The sequence below is a fragment of the Poecilia reticulata genome, chromosome 4, assembly GCF_904066995.2.
Source record: "Poecilia reticulata chromosome 4, P_reticulata-male-v2, whole genome shotgun sequence".
Classification (NCBI taxonomy): Eukaryota; Metazoa; Chordata; class Actinopteri; order Cyprinodontiformes; family Poeciliidae; genus Poecilia; species Poecilia reticulata.
In genome coordinates, this window is record NC_088833.1 from 3,586,410 (window position 1) to 3,599,591 (window position 13,182).

At 41.4% G+C, this 13,182-nt stretch overlaps 1 long non-coding RNA gene across 4 annotated transcripts in view; it reads right to left on the bottom strand.

The window, feature by feature from the left end:
- Positions 1–6,714, bottom strand: part of LOC103463118 (uncharacterized) — a 151,182-nt gene extending 144,468 nt beyond the window's left edge. For 2 of the 4 annotated variants that reach the window (XR_014087210.1, XR_533464.3), the window contains exons 1-2: positions 5,881–6,600; positions 5,583–5,723 (exon numbers count right to left, since the gene is read on the bottom strand). This is a non-coding gene — a long non-coding RNA (uncharacterized LOC103463118). Of the gene's footprint in view, positions 1–5,582; positions 5,724–5,880 lie in introns of all 4 variants that reach the window. The other 2 variants (XR_533462.3, XR_533463.2) reach the window with 2 other exon arrangements.
- Positions 6,715–13,182: the final 6,468 nt, after the last annotated feature.

Sequence of the window (13,182 nt, forward strand, 5' to 3'; positions counted from 1 at the left end):
ATCAACTTGTTCCATTTCCCATCTGGTCATGTGTGGGCTGATAATCAGCAATTTGACCCCTAATTCCCCAGATTTGACCTTGTGAGACCATAACTAAATACGTCCAGCAGCTAAAATCACTTATAGGACGACGCTGTGAGTTGGAGAACCAGCAGAACTGGTAGTTTTGGTTCAAACTCCTGGTGAAACAAAAGAGAAGAAGAAAAACATTTTAACTTGAAAATGGCCGCCTTGCTTTTCACTCCAATTTTTGACTATTTTGAGGTGAGAGTCTCTTGGCATTTGCTTAAAATGCAGATATCAGGACAAGTCAGGGGCAAACAGATGCACAATATTTATTTCTTGGGCGCTGAAAGACTTAATTAAATAGCCAAATTCAACTTGAGCGTTAGCTTCAGCGCATGAGATGGAGAAAAAAATGGCAGCCGATCAAGGTCGCTTCCCCTCGGTGTTTATCAAAACACGCTGGGTGGCTCTGAATGGAGGAGTGACCTTGACGCGCGCTGAAGCTGCCAGCAGGAGATGGAAGATTCGCCTCTCAGTCACCAAGGACCGATGGAGCTGTTGAATTTGTCCTTGTGTGTGTTTGTGAGTGAGCGAGTGGCGGCCGACGAGGATGTCTGCCTCTCTGTCAGGTCAGGAAATGCATCTGCATTTTAATTAGAGATGAAAATGTGACAAACAGTTTCTACAAAGGGCCTGAATTTGCAGAGTTAATCACAGATGGGAATGTTTTTGTGTGACGCAAGGTTCAATGCCGTGTGGGGGAACTGCTCTGCTTTAGCCAGGCCGGTCAAAGTGCAAACTGCTCACACATCAATTTATTAGCTGCACTGCAAAAACACAAAATATTACCAAGTAATTTTGGTCTGGTTCCATTAGTACACCTGAAATAAGACAAAAAACTAACTTCCAAGTAACTTTTCACCGAGATACAGGAGGTTGTTTAGGTTAAAATTTCTTAATATTGATGAAAAAGTTTTACTTCCACAGGCAGATTATTTTACAGGACATTGTTCTCGTTATGTGAACTAGAACCTAAGGAATTATTTACTCAAAATAAGCTCATATATCTTGCTGAAACGTTAGCGCACTAGAAAAAGGACTAGGGTGCTTGCACCACAAACCAGACTAAAAATACTTGGAAAGATTTTGTGTTTTTGCAGTGTATGATACAGATCTTGTGAAACACCAGGAGAAATAAATCGGTGCTGCTGTGAACAGAAACGGACACAAACACAACACGTCACGAAAATACATGCAATAAATCTAAAAAAACAAAAAACAGTTGGGCTGTTTTCACCCCTGACAGTCTGGTAGACTTGGTTCGATCGCAGACCAAACTTTCAGCATTTGTGACATTTTGAGCTGCAGTGTTTCTCTTCCCCCACCGCAGTTAAACGAGTTAAACGAACCAAACCTGTTTCCCTCCCAACCTGTGGGGGCGCTGCACCAAGAACCACTGAAGGAAACACAAAAACTTCTGAAGACACTGAGGGCAACTTCCTTCTTCATGAAATGAAAACAAAAACAGAGTAGTGTCACATCTAGCAGTGGGATTATTTCTCTTCTGTCTAGTAAAAGACCACAAGTCATTTCTCCTGCTAGCGTTGGGCTAGTGCGTTTGTTTTGGTTGTATTTACCCAGAATGCCCTGCGCTGCAGCCCACTTCCTGCTTTTTTTAACGCCATCTTTGGTTCACTTTGCATTCGCATTCGAACCACATGAGAGTTCACTTCTCGCACATTCACTCCTCCATAAACGCGCCAGACTTTCTTATCAACGCTGGTGTGTCGTCCACTTCAACACAACAGAAGTTGTGTGTTTTTGTTGTTTTTCTAGGACAGAACAGCAGCGCAGTCTCTAACAGGAATGTCCCTCTGGTGACAGATCTTCGTCCTGAACCTGAGCGTTTGCCACCAGGGCTTCCCGCCCCACTGACCCCGATGCAACAGCAGCGTGATATTACCACGGCCCTTCTCACTTTCCCCCCCGTCTCCCACTCGATCTTCACCGACTCCTCTCCATCTGGCTGTGCGTGGTTTCCGCTGGTCCGATCCGTCCTTTGTCTCTCTGTAACTAATATGACACATAAAAGAAAGACGACAATAGGAATGGCCGCCCAAAAATCAGGCTTTACCTGATACCAAACCTTTACTCGTGTGCCCCGGGGTGTGCACAGCCTTCATGGGGAAGGAAGGAGGAAGAGGAGGAGGAGGAGGAGGCAGTCAGAGCTTACTTATCTTTTTCATGTGGCTTTTTCTTTTTAAGAAGCTATCAGGCTCCGTCTTCAGTAGTTATTCTCTTCAGGAGGATGTTTTGTTCGGCAGGAGGAAGGCTTTAATACCAAGGCCCTTGGGGTTAATAATAGGTTTGACCTGACAGATAAACTTGTGTGTATCAAAGTGTTTGTACATGACTGTGCTCTGCCTCTCCTCCTCTTTAAATTCAAAGTCTGTGTAATAACTTGTTTTACAGATAATGCCAATTGTCTTTGACTGTAGGAGCTCAGCGATAAGCTGCCAAACATCGACGTGATTCTAATTGTTCTGCACGGCTTGCTTTGGTGCAACGCCATGGTTACGGTCAACCGGATACCGCTGAGTGTTCTCCACTGTCACCGAAGGCTAAAACAGATAGCACGTTTTATTTGGGCTGGAGTAATCCTCATGTTCTAGATAAGCTAGCTGACGTTAGCTGTCATGTTAAAGGAAAAAAAAAAAACAAAGATCGTAAGAGCATGCAAAGTAAAGTTGTACACATTGTTTGAGTTTCTAATGCAAATATCTTTAAATAAGATAAAACTAATTTGCAAGTGACTTTTCAGCCACATAAAGGAGCTTGTTTTAAATTAACTAACCTTTATTGAAACCAGGAACTCTCACACACTTTTTAAAGTCACACATAAGCATTTGTTACACAGTTGAATAAAATCAGAATAAACGTTTCTCGTTTTATGTGAATTGGGATTATTAAAATGTTTTCTATTTACTAAATCGCATCGAATGAACTGCAAAACACAATTTTGCCAAGTATTTTTGGTCCCGTCTCCAAGTCAAAACTAACAAGTAACTTTTCAGAAAAACATCAGTTTTTTAAAGTAAATAATATCTTCATGTTGTTAAAGAAAAGTAGAAGTTTAATTATGGGAAAAATGTCTTGTTACAAGTGAAATAATCAGCCAGTGGTTTCATCAACACTTAGCAATTATTTACGTAAGTAAGTTTAGATATTTGCAGCAGAATAAATGAAAAGTACTTTGATTTAAGATTTGTGTTTTTGCAGTGTAGCCTTGAAATGATTTGCAACAGGTCTCAGCAAAACTCCAACTTAAAACCTTTTACAGCTTTAATGTTGTATATTATTTCTATCTATACCATATTTTAAATCGTGTTTAATCACATTTTTATAACAATTGAAGGTAACATAATTACTTTGTTCTGCTATAATATGACGCTATGTGTCTGGAAAATACCTAAAACTGCCCCTATCAGAAATGTACAATAATCTTAACCACGTCAATAAGTTTCATCCCAGGTCCTTCGTAGGGGACTGTGGGACTCAGTGACCGTTTCTAACCTTTTTCATACTTCAGGAAACTGAAGTCTGTGGAAGAAGAGTCAGACATGGAGCTCTTAGGAGACGGACAGACATCCATTTTCTTGCACCCTTGTCCCTCGGTGGGGTCAGGAGGGTTGCTGGTGCCTCTCCAGCTGGCGTGCCGGGCGGGGTCACCTGGACAGGTCGCCAGTCTGTCGCAGGGCAACACAGAGACACACAACCATGCACACACACACTCACACCTAGGGGCAATTTGGAGAGGCCAATTAACCTGACAGTCATGTTTTTGGACTGTGGGAGGAAACCGGAGTACCTGGAGAAAACCCACCATGCACAGGGAGAACATGCAAACTCCATGCAGAAAGACCGGGGCCGGGAATCGAACCCAGAACCTTCTTGCTGCAAGGCAACAGCTCTACCAACTGCGCCACTGTGCAGCCGAGACAGACAGACAGTAGAGCAGAAAGACGAAACTTCAGAGGAAGAAGCAACAGCTGAGGAGTCTGAATATTACAAACCCTCACCAGCCTGAATAGCAGCGTGTAAGCTAGGGTAGTGCAATTTATCGATTGATAAATAGATTGATTAGTAACTACAAACTGAAATTGGTCATATTTTCCTTGAGAAGACATATAAACTAGGTGACTTATCCTGCAGATGGTGCAGAAAGGCTGCCTCAGCCTGCCCTGCCTACATCAAGGTAACTCTCTTCACATGCTGGTGTCATGTTGTACCAGGAAAAGCAAATCCCACTGGACTGAAAGTATTTCTGCTTCCCAGTCAGTCACAATGGTCTGGTGCTGGAATCTGAGGTTCACAAAAGCAGCTAAACATTCACTGATCTGCAGCTTGGATTTTGGAAGATTGCGGTTGCTTGGAAGACACGATGTCTGCCAAGCGGAAAACATCCGAACCTTCAGAACTATTTTATCCTTTATCAAAGCACTGAGTGTGCTGAAAGCAACTGGTCTTCTGGTAATAAGGACTACAATGGAAACATGATTACAGAACGCTACGGCCCCTTGGATAAGTTCAGCTGAAGCTGCAGTATCTAACTTGTATAAAAAATAACTTTTTACATATTGAAATTGTTTGTTATGAGGGAGATAATCTGAGAAAAGATCGATCTGCTCCACCTCCTCTCTGAGCTACTACTGCTGTCTGAACAAATTCTCTGCTCCCGACCAAAAACAACCAATCAGAGCCAGGAGGAGGGTCTTAGTGCTGTCAATCAATCTCATTTATTTGCTGCTAAATGTGCTAATGGCGGAGAAACAATTTAACATTACAGGAAAAACCATTTATCCGCCGTAGTTGGTGGCTATGCTAACTAGTGTAGCTTTCAACCATCGGATGTACTCACAGGGAAAAGCTGTAGCGCTAGCAGAGGTCAAAGGGCGGAGCTGGAGGAGAACTAGCGGTGCGGCACAAAATTATGACTGACTAACGCTAAGACCCGTTTCTGGGCTCTGATTGGTTGTTTCTAGTTAGCACTGGGAGAATCTGTGAAAAAAATAAATAAAAATCAAGCTGTACTTTCTTCCAGTCGTGCAGCGAGTACATGATGTTGATTGACAGCGCTAAGACCCTCCTCCAGGCTCCAACTAGTTGTTTTCGGCTGGGAGTGATGCATCTCTTCAGACAGCAGCAGTAGCTCAGAGAGGAGCTGGAGATCGATTTTTTTTCACAGATTATCTGTTTCATAAACTAACAAGCTGGTGACAGTTTTAACAAAACATATTCTTTATGAAAAATACATACTGCAGCCTTCAGTAGCAATATTTTTCATAATTTTATCATTCTGAATGTCTTCTGTGTTACAGACCTAATAAATTGCCATACTCAAGACACCAGTGAGTTTAATAGATTATTAAACTAATTATGTATGATGAATTTCCACTGATTTGGATGAAAGAGATGTTTTTCCATCACAAATGCACGTTAGCATTCATGTCCCTTTCACCGAATCTGGCCTCTTATTTCAGAGATGAACAGCAGAAAAAAAAAAAGTTTAATTATACCTGGATTTAACCGTTTGATGCAGGCTCACTTCCTCTCCCCTGCAGCGCTCTCTGGTTTCAGCAGGTTAAGGTGGCATGAGAATGACCTGGCAGGTGGGGTCAGAGGTCTCAGGGTCAGGGCTACGATCAGGTACCGGAGTCCTGTTGCACATAAGGAGACAGGAGAGGAGTCTTGTCACTCACTGTCAGCAGATCATAGCACTGATCCATAACCTTCACCTCTGTGACAAATCTCTCAGCGCCGCAGCCTGCGCCTCCACCGGCCGGGAGGAATATGGATCAATATTAGGTTACTGACCTGCAGATGATGACAGTACAGACTCCGGTGCAACTTGGTCTGCTTCAAGGTGCATGGAGAGGGAGAAAACGGGATAGCTAGAGTTACACCTTTAGCATGCAATATAAACTTGATCTTCCTATGAAAAGACTATTTGTTTGTAAACATGGCGGATGAGCGAGCAAAGTGACGCCAGAAAGAGCTAGCTTGACTTTAAAACACCGGTTGCCATGGTTACACGTCTTCGTTTTACTACTTTGGCATTCGCTAGCATGCTGAAGTTGCATGCTAGTGCGAGCAAACTGACGGCAGAAAGAGCTAGCCTGACTTTAAAACAACGGTTGCCATGGTTACACGTCTTCGTCTTACTACTTTAGCATTCGCAAACTGACGGCAGAAAGAGCTAGCTTGACTTTAAAACACCGGTTGCCATGGTTACACGTCTTCGTCTTACTACTTTAGCATTCGCTAGCATGCTGAAGTTGCATGCTAGTGCGAGCAAACTGACGGCAGAAAGAGCTAGCCTGACTTTAAAACAACGGTTGCCATGGTTACACGTCTTCGTCTTACTACTTTAGCATTCGCAAACTGACGGCAGAAAGAGCTAGCCTGACTTTAAAACAACGGTTGCCATGGTTACACGTCTTCGTCTTACTACTTTAGCATTCGCTAGCATGCTGACGTTCCATGCTAGTGCGAGCAAACTGACGGCAGAAAGAGCTAGCCTGACATTAAACCGTCACCGGTTGCCATGGTTACCCGCCGTCGTACTTTCGCATTCGCTGCCATGTCGTCAGCGAACTACAATTGTTTATCACATCGTCATAAAATAAGTTATGCCACCAAATTGACATTAGTTTATAAGATGAATGACTCAAACACACGCATGTAACAGCCATGATTAATGTAAATACCTCTTTATATTAAAACTTTGGATTTTTCCAGACAGAATTCATCTGTTTTGAGTCAAAAGAAGCCAAGCAACAAATTTCCTTTTAGGTATTTTTGCACAGATTCTGCCATGTCTGAAAATAAACAAGATTTCTTTTTCTGGTTTAATAGAGTTTATATCCAATTATGTAAATAAAATGACCCCAAAATGCTGATGTTGCAAAGTTCATTATTCTTTACAAGATTTAAAATGTTCTCTTCCCTAATCTCATCCTCTGTCTCCCTCTAGTGCTAACCGACCCACGACTGACAGAAAAAAATTGGTTTTGCTCTTAATTCTTATATGTACCGACTCTTTAACATCTGAGAAACATTGGTCTCAAACTAGAAATCCCCGTCTCTGCGGCACTTTTCAATAAAAATAAAATCCTAATAGACAATAATTCAAAGAAAGAAGTCAAAACGATGATTGAAATGGAAACTATTCATAATTCTACATTATGTGGACAAAAGAACATCAAAATAAGTCCTAAAATGCCAGCAAACAGGTAAATAAAAGAAACTCAGCAAAAAAATATCTAATTAATATGAAAATCTAAATACAGAATCTAAATATTTTAACTGGAGCTCTAAAAGATTACAAACTGACAAAATCAACTAGTATTTAACTTTTTCCACATTCTTAGAGGCTAATGATTTGTGAAATGTGTAAAATGAAAACAGAAATGTGGATTTTGACAAATAAAATAAAAATGTCCAGCCATTGGAATGAAATTCACACTGACATAGAGAACGCACTGATCCTCAACACAACAATAAAACGCAGCTATGAAAATAAAATCACAACCTGACAAGAAAACGAGGTTCACAAAGCAGGAGAAATACCTTTTCATCACTATCATCAACAAACTACTGAATGGGATTCTGAAAACCAAGAGTCGGTCGCGACACGGAACAAATATTTAATCAGAGGAGCTTCTGTCCCAGAAAAACTGCTTGATGCTGATATAAAAACAGCAGGAGGATTTCTAAATCTTCAGTCCTGAACTGAATACATGAAATTTAATAACAGTATTTTTAACAACATTTCTTCTGCTCATTTTTTAAAACATTTGTGCATTATCCTAATAATTAAACGTTTCTTAAGTCAAGTCACGTTTATTTGTATCAGCAATAAGGTAGTTAATTTACATGATGAAAACATAAATAAACTAATTAAAAGTTGTAATTTAGACAAAAATTAATCAACGTTCCAGTTGCTGTCAATCAAAAGCAACAAAAAACCGGTGGAGATTTTATGCTTGGTTTGAAAACAGTCAGTGTTTCAGCATCTCTACAGTTTTCTGGAGGTTTGTTTCAGATTTGTGGTGCGTAGAAGCTGAATGCTGCCTCTCCATGTTTGGTTCTGGTTCTGGATGCAGAGCAGAACCAGAACCTGGGTGGTCCAGAGGGTTGTTGGTATGATGGCGGTTATGAAGACAGTTTCAATCGGTGTGAATAAAACGCATGGATGCGTTTCTCAGTTACAAAAAAAAACAAAAATGTGGAACTCAGAGGAATAAAGATGGAAAGAAATCCATTTTGAAACTAAATTAATTTATCAAAAAATACTTTGTAAGTGCAGCATTACAAGAAAAAGCAATAAATAAGTATTTTAATCATATTTATTATTATCACAACAGTGGTACTAGAGCCACACTAATAAAAACAAAATTAAAATTACGAGAATAAATTCGCATGAGAATAAAGTTACAATATTACAAGAATAAAGTTGTATGAGAATAAAGTCAAGTCATAATATGATGAAAATAAAGTTGGAATATGAGGAAAAAAGTAATTTTACAGGAAAAAAAGTTGTACTATGACTTTATTCTCACATTATTTTGACTTTTTTCTTGTTACTTTTTGTATTTTCTTGGCCCTAATCCTGCAATATGCAATAATAAAACATTGAGTCCATCTTTACGAAACTTGGACTTTTCCACTTCCACTTAGGAGATTCAGACAGAAATAAGTAGCAAACTTGTGTGGTTTTGGCTGTTCACACATGTCAAAGTATTTAACCCGAGAACAGCAAACACACACACACACACACACACACACACACACACACACACACACCCCTCTTCAACGGTGAGTCCCCTGTTGGTCAGTGTAAAATGACACGCATGTCCCCTGTTGGATAGTTACACATGAACACACACACACACACTCCCAGTCCCAGATTCATCAGGCTTTGGGATCCAACAGCTTAGCATGAAAGCAAAGGTGAAACAGAATCTGTAAATTGCAGAGCAGGGAAAGGAAAAAGAGGGCGAGAGGGAAAGACAGAGAGTTGTTATCAGAGCAGGGCTGAGTGTAACCTCATCCCGCCGATAGAGTTTCCTGATCGGGTCACATGACTCAGGCCTCGAGGTGCCATTGGCTGATTGGCTCCTGCAGCCAGGTAATGATGTAAGGTGAGTGTGTGGGAACGAGAGAGGGTGATAACCCTGTGTGTGTGTGGTGTGTGTGTGTGGGAACAGGGTAGGCTGATAACAGCTTTTCCCACTGCTGCTATATGACCCTCTCACCTGCCCACCTAACACTAGTTATCACCAAATCCTACACTGCAGGAGGTCTGCATGTGTGTGTGTGTGTGTGTGTGTGTGTGTGTGTGTGTGTGTGTGTGTGTGTGTGTGTGTGTGTGTGTTCATACTTCTGAGTGTTTGAACAACCCGAGTAAACAGAAAATTTGATACAGAAAAGGAAACGTTTCACAACCGAGAAACAGAAAAATGATGAAATGCGAAACAGGAAGTGGGTTTAGGATCCAGGCTTTGGAGATACGGTGGAGCGTTAGGGTCAAACTGGAAACAAACATACAGAAATAAAATTACAAGAATATGAGAATAAAGATGTAATATTAATAGTCATATTATTATGAATTCATCTTCACATAATTATGTAGCACAAAGCTAAAACCTATGTCAGCCAATCGGATTGCTTGAAAAGAACCCTGAATTAAACATGGCGGCAGGCGGTTCATTGGACAGATACTTTTAAATATGACATAAGTACGGCTGGACAATAAATCAATAATATGTATCATTATAGACGTGATCAATATCAATAGATAATGCGTCTGGCAGAATGGAACATTTTAAATATCCAAAAACGATAAACTAAACAACAAATAAAATGAATTGTGGAGTTTCTATAAAAAAAAAGACTGAAGATCTTTGTTGTTCACTATTTCAAAGTAAAAGAGAAAATAGAAAAATGCTAAATCATGGAAATTGCCACAGGCCTGTCACCATGTACTCATGCAAACACAAAAACTGAAATAATTGTTTTTACTGACTTTAAATGAAGTTTTTGTTTTCCCAGATATCGTGTGAACCATACAAAGTTAAACAAAAACTTCTCAATTTCTGTCAGCTTAGATCAAATATTTTGGTTTTGCTCCTGTTTCACTGCAAAAACACAAAATCTCACCAAGTAATTTTGGTTTAGTTTCTAGTTCAGTGGAAATAAGACAGAATGAGCTGACAGGAAACTTCCAAGCAGGATATAGGAGCTTATAGCCGTTAAGTTGATGGTTCCATGGGAGATTATTTCACTTTTAACGAGACATTTTTCCCATGTTATATAATCTGCCAATGGTCCTTTTTAATCATTTTTTTGAAATTATTGACTTAAAACAAGCTCCTTTAACTTGCTGAAAAGTTACTTATAAGTTAGTTTTATCTATTTCAAGTGTACGAAGACATTTGCACCAAATTCACTTGGTAAAATTTTGCGTTTTTCACAGTGTTGACGTTGTGCTGTGAGAAGCGGTTGGTGCTGCAGCAGCAGCAGAAGCAGCAGCAGAAGCAGCTGCAGCAGAAGCAGCAGCAGCACCAGCAGCAGCAGAAGCAGCTGCACAAGCAGCAGAAGCAGCAGCAGAAGCGGCAGCAGAAGCAGCAGCAGCAGAAGCAGCAGCAGAAGCAGCAGCAGCAGCAGCTGCAGCAGAAGCAGCAGCAGAAGCAGCAGCAGAAGCAGCAGCAGCAGCAGCTGCAGCAGAAGCAGCAGCAGAAGCGGCAGCAGAAGCAGCAGCAGCAGAAGCAGCAGCAGAAGCAGCAGCAGCAGCAGCTGCAGCAGAAGCAGCAGCAGAAGCGGCAGCAGAAGCAGCAGCAGCAGAAGCGGCAGCAGAAGCAGCAGCAGCAGAAGCAGCAGCAGAAGCAGCAGCAGCAGCAGCTGCAGCAGAAGCAGCAGCAGAAGCAGCAGCAGCAGAAGCAGCAGCAGAAGCAGCAGCAGCAGCAGCTGCAGCAGAAGCAGCAGCAGAAGCGGCAGCAGAAGCAGCAGCAGCAGAAGCAGCAGCAGAAGCAGCAGCAGCAGCAGCTGCAGCAGAAGCAGCAGCAGAAGCGGCAGCAGAAGCAGCAGCAGCAGAAGCAGCAGCAGAAGCAGCAGCAGCAGCAGCTGCAGCAGAAGCAGCAGCAGAAGCAGCAGCAGCAGAAGCAGCAGCAGAAGCAGCAGCAGCAGCAGCTGCAGCAGAAGCAGCAGCAGAAGCAGCAGCAGCAGAAGCAGCAGCAGAAGCAGCAGCAGCAGCAGCTGCAGCAGAAGCAGCAGCAGAAGCAGCAGCAGCAGCAGCTGCAGCAGAAGCAGCAGCAGAAGCAGCAGCAGCAGAAGCAGCAGCAGAAGCAGCAGCAGCAGCAGCTGCAGCAGAAGCAGCAGCAGAAGCAGCTGCAGCAGCTGCAGCAGCAGCTCCAGATCCCCTGCCCCGGCCGTCAGCTCCTTCCAGCGCCGTCCCCATCCTGGTTGGCCAAAAACTTAATTGATCTTGGCCTTGGGTTCAGGCTGTGGTTCCCTGACAGAGGGCGAGTCAGAGGGACTGACAGCCAGTGGGAATGGATTTTCTGGGAACCGGGAGCCCCCCTCCCCCACCCGTTGAACACACCATCACATTTAACACACTGCTTCCCCCATTTTGGCCCCCTTGCAGTGGAAGAAGCTGGCTGGTTCTCAGACACCTGGTCATTACCATTGCTAATTAGGTTCCATTAATCAGGCCTGTACAAGTGACTAAGTGCATGTGTCTGTGTTTTTATGTTTGGGTGAGACAGAGCAGAAAAGCGTACGGAGAGTTTGTTTTATTATTATTTAGCAGTGGAGATGAAAGCTCAGGCCGTTACTGAAATGTTAAAATATTAGGTTTTATGTTTGTAACTAATGATAAATCAGGTAAGACAGTTTTATAATTGTTCATGTTGGCCAGAGGAAGGTCTGAACATTAGACCCAACAGGAGTAGATCTGCTTCAACACATCCTTAAAGGTTAAAATAACCGTTCAGAACTAGTTTCATTTACCTGAGTAACTTTTTTATTTTTACTGGTTTTTTTCCTTTTACATGAGTAATTTTATTATGAAGTATTTTCTGCTCCTACTTGAGTAAAATGTCTGGATTTTCTACCAACTGAATGAAAAACAAACATGTTTTAATCAAAGATTCACCTGCATTTATTACAAATGTAAGTTTTATTTTTGTAATAAATGACAAAACAGGTAAGAAATTTTATAATTTATCATCTGCATGTTGACCACAGGTTTCTATATATTTTGTAATTTTAGTACACTGTGCATTTCACTTTTGAATTTATTGACTCACTGAATGAAAACTGAAAAATTCACCAAACAGACACAGACAGACCTGCAGTTTTTGGTAACAACAATATAAACATTTCATAACTTTTATATGGAAAGAAACTGATTTGGAAACATTTTTATTTTTGCCTGATAGTCTTATTTACTCCAGTAGTTTTATTATGAAGCATCGTTACCTGAGTAACATTTCAGGATATTCTACTGACAGAGTAACTTAATTTGTTTGACTAAGTCACTTCATCAGTTTCTTGAGTTTTATTGAAATTCTTAATTTGAACTTTCGACTGAAATCCACAATGCAGTTTTAGGGCCACGCTAAGATAGCAAAGTTATTAGAATAAAGTTGTAAAATTACGAGATAAAGTCATAATACTGCAACTTTATTCTTGTGAAATTCATGATAAGAATTTCACAACATCATGATTTTATTCTCATATTATTATGACTTTATTCTTGTATGATTTCGACTTATTCTCATAATATGACTATTTTTGTACAACTTTGTTCTTGAAATATCAGGACTATCCATCCATTTTCTTGCACCCTTGTCCCTCAGTGGGGTCAGGAGGTGCTGGTTCCTCTCCAGCTAACGTTTCGGGTGAGAAGCCTGGACAGGTCACCAGTCTGTCGCAGGGCAACACAGAGACACACAGGACACACAACCACACACACACACTCACACCTAGGGGCAATTTGTAGAGGCCAATTAACCTGACAGTCATGTTTTTGGACTGTGGGAGGAAACCGGAGTACCTGGAGAAAACCCACCATGCACAGGGAGAACATGGAGACTCCATGCAGAAAGACCG